Source organism: Peromyscus californicus, unplaced genomic scaffold (genome assembly GCF_007827085.1).
Source record: "Peromyscus californicus insignis strain IS unplaced genomic scaffold, ASM782708v3 Scaffold_5__1_contigs__length_169319896, whole genome shotgun sequence".
Classification (NCBI taxonomy): domain Eukaryota; kingdom Metazoa; phylum Chordata; class Mammalia; order Rodentia; family Cricetidae; genus Peromyscus; species Peromyscus californicus.
Window position 1 is genome coordinate 63,991,975 of NW_026294573.1, and position 8,453 is coordinate 64,000,427.

Below are 8,453 nucleotides of genomic sequence, written 5' to 3' on the forward strand. Positions count from 1 at the left end.
GACCCACTCCACAGGAGAGAGTTTATGGCTGGTACTGTAAAGCTGGTCAAAAGTCATATGATCATAGACCCTAGGGGAAAACATGCTACTATTGTTTTGCTATATGTACGAGATGTCAAACTGCCTTCTAAATATTTATGTTTATACACATAGATTAGTGCTGCACCCAGCCTTGGTCATGGAAGCTTCTGCTTGAAGTGGGCAGTGATTAATGAAGAGACTCCTAAGTGGTGAAAGTGCTTAGAGTAAGTGACTGTTAAGTGCTCAGCCTTGAATGGAAAGAGATTTGAGGGAGAGCATAGAGCCAGAGAGAACAAAATATTATGAAAACCCCCATCTTCTAAGGGTTTCGAGGACACGAAGAAGACAGTCATAGTGATGAGAGTATTCAGGGTAACTCAGCTTTCAGTTCTTGTGAAGGGACCAAAATGAGTGGAGAAGGGGGTGAAAGGAGGAGGTAAGGAAAAGAGCATGGACAGGGTGACTGGTCAGTGTGGGAATTTGTTGGCAGTTAAGAAGAAGGCTGCTGGGCATCCATCAATGACCTGAAACAGAGGTCTCAACCTGTGGGTCAAAGGAACCTTTCACAGGGGTCACTCAAGACCCTCGGAAAACACAGACATTCACATTACAATTCATAACAGTAGCAAAATTACACTTATGAAGTAGCAACAAAAATAATTTTATGGTTGGGGGGTCACCAGAGCATGAAGAACTGTGTTACAGGGTAGCAGCATTAGGAAGGTTGAGAACCACTGATCTGAATAGACAATTGTAAGGCGTGCTAACACAAATCTGGAAAGCAATTAGAGAACATGGTGCCAGGGCTTCTCTAACCCTGAGCAGCAGACCCTCCCTCCCCTTGTCTCATTTTCCTCCTTCATACCTTCAAGAAAGAGGCGGTTGACGGGATCAGACAGTAACCCTCCCCTCCACACATATGCTCACCACAGGCAATGTGTTTTTATCATCTCTGTGTTTTAAAAATCCTTTGCATCCACCCAACCTGTACATTTCAACCAGATTTCAGCCAGTTTTTTTTTTTTAAGCCTGGCAGGGAAAATTAAGGGCAGAGACAGGATCTGATTTGCCTAGTTCTAACGTGAATTGAGACAAATGACCCTCTCTCCATCATGAATTTCCACAAAACAACCTCACTTCCTATTTTTAAAAAATATTTAATTCCTATTTCAGTCCTATTCAGGATAAATATAGAAATCCACTCAAGACAGTACCACAACTTCTACTCATAACTGAATCATCATAAAACAGTTTTATGTTAAACAGTAATAAAATCCAGGCTGGAGTTGTTTTTAAAAATCCCTTGCTGCCTCCATTTTGAAGGCTCCGAGAAGACAGTTCAGTGACAGAGAGATGAACACATGGGGATTATTTGGATGAGAACTGAGGAAGAACAGGAATCAGTGATGGCAATACTCTGGGCATGTCTTCCACATGGATGATTCTAGAGTTTGTCAAACTTGCTTAACCCTCAATGGGCCATTTTTAAACAGATGACTTTTCCTCACTCTGCTAATAAGCAGAAAGGATACCTCTCGGGGACAGAGGAGAGGAACCAAAAACATCCTATTCCCTTGCCTGTGACGCAGCAGTTTAATGAGTGCTTCTAATTAGTGTTTGATATTGGAGGTGGGAGAGGAAGGTAGAGGGCAAAGAAAACGTACATCGTATTAAATATGTATGTTGAATGAAAACATTTCCTGCACTCCAGACACCGTGAAATGTATGAAAGTGGACATTTAGAATCAGGTGAATACAGAAATAAAGCAGATAAGCCCTTTTCAGAGTCAAAGCTGGTCACTTGCATACTCCTAACAAGAAAAAGAAATTAGGGTTACTCTTCAACCACTTTGAATTAGCATCTGTTGAAAATCACTCCATAAACTCAGCTGGCCATGTTCATCCACCACATGCTACATTCAAAACAATGGTACAGGGGTGAGTAGAAACAGGGTTAATTTGATTAGAATATTAACGTTGGTAATAACTTCCTGTGATAATCTGGCAAGGTGCATAGTGGAAATGGACAGAGGAAAGTCAAAGCAGAGCTTGTTTCTCAGACCCGCAGGACCTGCCACTGGTACTTGTCTGTGGGCCTTGGCTGTTTGGTGATAGCTAAGGGAGAGGAAAAGCTTCATCTGTGAACCTGATGAAGCGGGATAGGACTGTGGGAAGAGAGGATCGACAGCCTGGAACAGGGCTATTTGCAGAGTAGAACTCTAGATGCCAAGAGAGGAGAGCGAGAAAGAGTGAGCAGTGGGGAGGAGAAAGCCAAAAGACACTGTGGAAGGCATCAAGCTGTATCCAGGCCTCATGTGTGAAGTTAGAAAGAGGTTCACTGCACACCACACATTGTGGTCCCACCCTCTGCTCAGTTTCCTCCATCCCTGCTATGATTTGAATGTTTGTGTTGGTATCACATTCAAAGACAAAACCTCATCTTCATAATTTTCCATTCTCTGAACATGTAGGACAGCATTCAATCATATCATGAAAGTACTTAACAAATATTTTGACAACAAAGAATCAGACAGAGGTCATTTAAACAAGGGAAGCAATTCAGACTTCAGTGGACATGTAGAGAGAGTGGTCTCAAGACATAACAGTCACCACGCCAGTTACCTTCAGCCCATGTGCCTCTCATTAGATGAGCCTCTCAGCAAGAAAAAATTGATTCTGAGGATTTAAAAATATTTATTTTTCAGACTACATGATCTTTATAAGCAATGATTACTTCATCAAGTGAAACCTGACCTTGGATTTTACAATGTTATAAAAGACATTGCTGAGACAATGGACAAGAAGTATTAGGTTGAAGAAGGGGTGCTGTGGGATGTTCTGTATGGCAAATGTGTTGCTAATTAGTCAATAAATAAAACACTGATTGGCCATTGGCTAGGCAGGAAGTATAGGCGGGACAAGGAGGAGAATAAAGCTGGGAAGTGGAAGGCTGAGTCAGAGAGACACTGCCAGCCGCCACGATGACAAACAGCATGTGAAGATGCCGGTAAGCCACGAGCCACGTGGCAAGGTATAGATTTATAGAAATGGATTAATTTAAGCTGTAAGAACAGTTAGCAAGAAGCCTGCCACGGCCACACAGTTTGTAAGCAATATAAGTCTCTGTGTTTACTTGGTCGGGTCTGAGCGGCTGTGGGACTGGCAGGTGAGAGAGATTTGTCCTGACTGTGGGCCAGGCAGGAAAACTCAAGCTACAAAGGGGTTTGAAGATTTTTTTTTTCCTCATTGAAAATTGCACTGGAGTTCTTTACTTTCAGAAACACACACTGAAGTATTTAGGGGTAAAGGAATATGGTGACTATAACTTTCTCTTAAAGAATTGTTAGACAATATGCACATGAAGATGGGCACACATATAAGCCTTAGCACCTGGGCATTCTGCATAATTGTATGCAGATATTCTCTATACCATTCATATAACTTTTGTAGTAAAACTAAAATTACTGGAAAAGAAAAAATAGAGAGAGAAGCTCTTTTGGGTTGAGAACACAAGTCTTTGAGATCCCTAGTTGTTCTGGTTAGTTTTATATCAATTTGACACAAGCTAGAGTCATTTGGGAAGACGGACCCTCAACTGAGAAAATGCCTCCATTAGACTGGCCTGTAGGCAGGCATTTTATTAATTAGTGATTCGTGTGTGAGGACTCAGCCCACTGTGTGTGGTGTCAGCCCTAGGCTGGTGATCCTGAATGCTGAAAGAAAGCAGGCTGATTAAGCCAGGGAGGAGAGAGCAGAGCAGCTCTGCCTCGAGGTTCTTTCCCTGTTTGAGTTCCTGTCCTGACTTCCCTCCTTGATGGACTGTGCTGGGGAACTGGAAGCTGAACTAAACCTTTCCCTCCCCTAGTCACTTTTGGTCATGGTGTTTTATCACAGTAATAGGAACTCTAACAAATATACCAATTTCACTAATTTCTTAGGCTCGGTAGGTCAGAAAGTTTTTCAGTGGCCCTTCCTAACACTGGATATTACCCCAGCTGACTGAGGTAAGAGGATCACTAGTTTCAGATCAGCATGGATGGTAACCAACAGCATTCTTCTACAGCCTCTGCTTAGGTTCCTGCCCCCAGGTTCATGTCTTGAGTTCCTGCACTGACTTCGTCTGATGACAGACTTTGATGTTGAAAGGAAACCTAAGTCCTTTCCTACACAAGTTGCTTTGGTCATGGTGTTTTATTGCAGCAATAGAAACCCAACTTAAAACACACACCATTTCAGAGATACTATAAAGTGGGTTGTAGGTCAATAAATGATCTAATTAATTCATGTGCTCTGATATTTTCCTAATCAATTTCTTGACACTACAAAATATTCATCTTGAATCATAACATCATCTTCTTCAGGGCTAAATCTTCTTCTGTAGTGGGGTTATCAGAAGTTACCTCCATTAAGAAAAGATCAGACATCACAAGGAGGAAGTAAGACTGTGATCAGTGGTGGATTTGAAGGAAATGAATTTTACTTAAAGATCTCAAACCTCATTAAAATAATTTTCACAAAGACTCAAAAGATGTCTATCATCAACCTTGTATTTTTAGTATCAGCCAGTACTCTCTAGTCTGTGGGTAGTAAGTCATTGGAAGGTCCACCAGTTTATAGGCAGGTCCCTCAGATAATATGCTATACAAATATTGTGATGCAATACAAATAAATAACACTAAAAACCTAGTTTAAGTCACTGTCAAGTACTGTGGGATGGTCTGTATGTGCTCTGATTGGCCAATAAATAAAACACTGATTGGCCAGTGGCCAGGCAGGAAGTATAGGTGGGACAAGCAGAGAAGAGAATTCTGGGAAGTGGAAGGCTGAGGCGGGGAGACACTGCCAGCTGCTGCCATGACAAGCAGCATGTGAAGATGCCGGTAAGCCACGAGCCACGTGGCAAGGTATAGATTTATAGAAATGGGTTAATTTAAGATATAAGAACAGTTAGCAAGAAGCCTGCCACGGCCATACAGTTTGTAAGCAATATAATTCTCTGTGTTTACTTGGTTGGGTCTGAGCTGCTGTGGGACTGGCAGGTGACAGAGATTTGTCCTGACTGTGGGCCAGGCAGGAAAACTCTAGCTACAGTCAAGTTCATAACAGCTATGACCAATAGATTATTTCTCAGTCAATAGATTATGAAAGTGCAACTTCTAAACTGCAGCAGCTACTAATACATGTCTGATTTTCAAAGTGGGTCTTTTATTTTAAAAGGTGAAAACCTCTAGAAATAATGACCTGGACCACAAGATACACTATTGTGTATCACTGCACTATCTACTGTTTCAGTGGGTCCTTGAATTAGTGCTTCCTTGAAACTGATCTCCGTGGTCTCAGTAGGTTTCTTTTTGTACTTCCAAGTTCATCCCTAAATGACAAAAAGCACAACCATGTGATTTGAAAGCTAAATGACAATATGAGCCTCCACCACCATATGTAAGTCAAGGAAACCTACAGAAGTGATTTTGTATTTATTTGTGACTTTTAGATGCAGAATCCTGACTACAAAGTTTTGGAGATCAAATTTCATTTTGGGTATCAAATTTGATTCTTCCTACCACATCAGTTTTGGCACCAGTTTATTCTGTGTCTCAATTCCCACAATTCAAGTGAGGAAATTGTATCACACCAAGGGGCACAGAAGTGTGGGAATAAAATTGTTTTTTCCACACTTGCATATGAAGTTCTCCTGCATGGCAATCTTTCAGAAATCATTCAGCAAAAAAGTAAGAAATAATTTTCAAAGTAAAGCCAGAGCCACAGAGAGGTCATTGAATGTTAGAAATAAAGGCATTTTCCAAAAAATATAATGTCTCAGAAAAAAGTTGACTAATCCAGGAAAGATTTCTTTATATACATATGATAAGGGTCTAAAGCATACAGACCTCCCTCCTATTGCAGAAAGCATAAATGCTGCATCTAAGGAATTTCTTTAGGAATATAATGATAACAGGTAAATTTTTAAGCAAAGGCAACCGATTTTAGCATGATTTGAAGGTTCTCTGTAATACACACACACACACACACACACACACACACATATATATATATATATACATATACATATACAGAAATGAATCCCTTACACACACAGAAAGGAACAGGGAGAGAGATGGGGGAGAGGGAGGGGAGTGACTCACCTGCACACAGAACCTTGACATATTTTACTATACTATCTTAGTCATGCTTTTAATGAATCTTTTGCAATTAAATATAATTTATGGAGTCTTCAGCTACCAATCTGAATAAGGTTATCAGATGACAGAGTAGTCCTTTCCCATTGAAGGTGAAGTCTTTCTAGGTTAGAAGTTCTGACATTCTGCCTTCTTCTCCAGCCAGCCAAATGAGGACTGGAGAGAATGTGGAGCTCACTGTAGGAGACTAAAGTTAGAGACTCGATACAAAGCAGAGCAGTGGGCACTGGGGAAAGGGGACAGGAAAATAAGGAGTCATGTTCTATTATGTGCCAGGTAGCACACCAAAATAACAATATTTGCACTAGCCCTCGTTAATTTCATAAACTCTTTATTAAAGGTACATAGGTAATAAGTCTGAATTTTAGAGATTTTGTACAAACAGATTTGTTACATAATAAGCTCATATACTTTATAATGAACTCTAAACTATAATATGAAATATGCCAGTTATCTTAAACATACAAACAACACAATTATAATTATCTGATATGCCCTATAGATGCATAAGTCCATATATTGAGTTCTTCATATGACCTAGAATAAACTCTTAAATGACAATGTAAATGAAAGCTGATGCTGTTATAACATGGAATCTTTTTTTTGTAAGTTGAAGTATACCTTAAAGTAACAAAAGTACAGGTCAGTAAATTTACCAGCAGCATGCTCATTTACTATCAAGTGTTATATACTATATACTATTGTATTTGCTACACTCATGATTGGATTCTCAGTTGGTTTGTTCATACTGTGGCATTCAGCAGCTGGCTGCAAAAACTACAAAACCTAAGAATAGCTATCAAAGCCACCAAAGAATAACAAATTCTTATTAAAAATAGAGTGAGCAAAACTCACCTGTCTAAACATGGAAGTATTGGTGTATCATTGTTTATTACATTGACTACCATCACTGTGTATATTTCTTTATGTTTTATAATCCAGCATGATTTCATGGACTTGACATGTTAAGAAGCAAAATATTCAATAGCTGGTGTGTAGCCTCAGGGATACAAAATATCATAATTCTTATAATATCTTTAACACATCACAAATACATATATGTATATATATATACATATATGTGTGTGTATACATACATACCCACATACATATATATGCATATATACCAAAATAAACTTTGTGTATGTTATATCTCCCTTAATTTAGGCTTCTGTGATGTTCCTGCAACTGAAGGCATATGTTTGCAGTTTTACACATGGAAATATTTTTTTAGGTTCTATAGCATACAGCTGATTCTATGTTAAAAACCAAATGAATTAGTATCTAGAAACATTTGAAATGGCATGAAATGAAAGGAAAAGAGAGTATAATACTCCCTTAATGATTCAAAAACATTAATAAAGTGCTGAATTTTAAATGAGCTGGTAATTGAGCAAGAACAGGTTTTAGGGAAGGCATCCCATAGCTCATCCAATGAACTCAAAACCCTTCCGGTGATTATTCCATTAGCACAGGAAATATATCCAGAGAGGCCAGATTTTGTTTTCCATAATAGATTGGAAAAGGAAGAATTGAGTTAGAAAAATGAAGTGCTACATTCAGAGTTTGTAGAGGAATCCCAAGGACCTCTTGAGACACTTTGGCCACTGTTAATCATCTGATTATTCCCTTAAAATTGAAATGTGTTCCAAGAGAGCCCTTATCCTCAGCATTTAAATCCCTTCTGTGTGTCAGGGCCCAGTGTTTGCCATGATTAACTTAATAGGGAGTCCTTTCAGATCAGCTGCAGTCTATAACTTTGCTTTCCACTTTAAAGGGGCCAGCATCTTTCCTCGCTCCCAAACTGCAAACCACTTACGCTGAGGCACAGTCTTTTGGAGCACTCTTGATTTTATCTTTCATCACATTTCAGGTCCACATTTTCAACTGCACATTGAGTACAGAAGAAAGCCGTTTTCACACATGATCTTTTGAGTGGTTGCCATCTGCTATACATATTTCACCTTCTTGTTAGAAACTGAGACATCACTTGCAAGACTTTCCTAAACAGAGGCTTCACTTTTTTATTCCAGAGAAGGGAATCTGCTACATCTAATATCTAATCTAATATCTAGATAATGATGCCATTTCAGAAAGAGAGCCACAGCAACAATGGAGTCATTTCCTTAAGAGCAAAGTCGGTTCAGCAGAGACTGGCTCGTCGTGAAGGTTGTGCAAAAATTTTGACCATCTACTTGGATGATTCACATCTGCTAATTAGCATTCTTCTCAAGT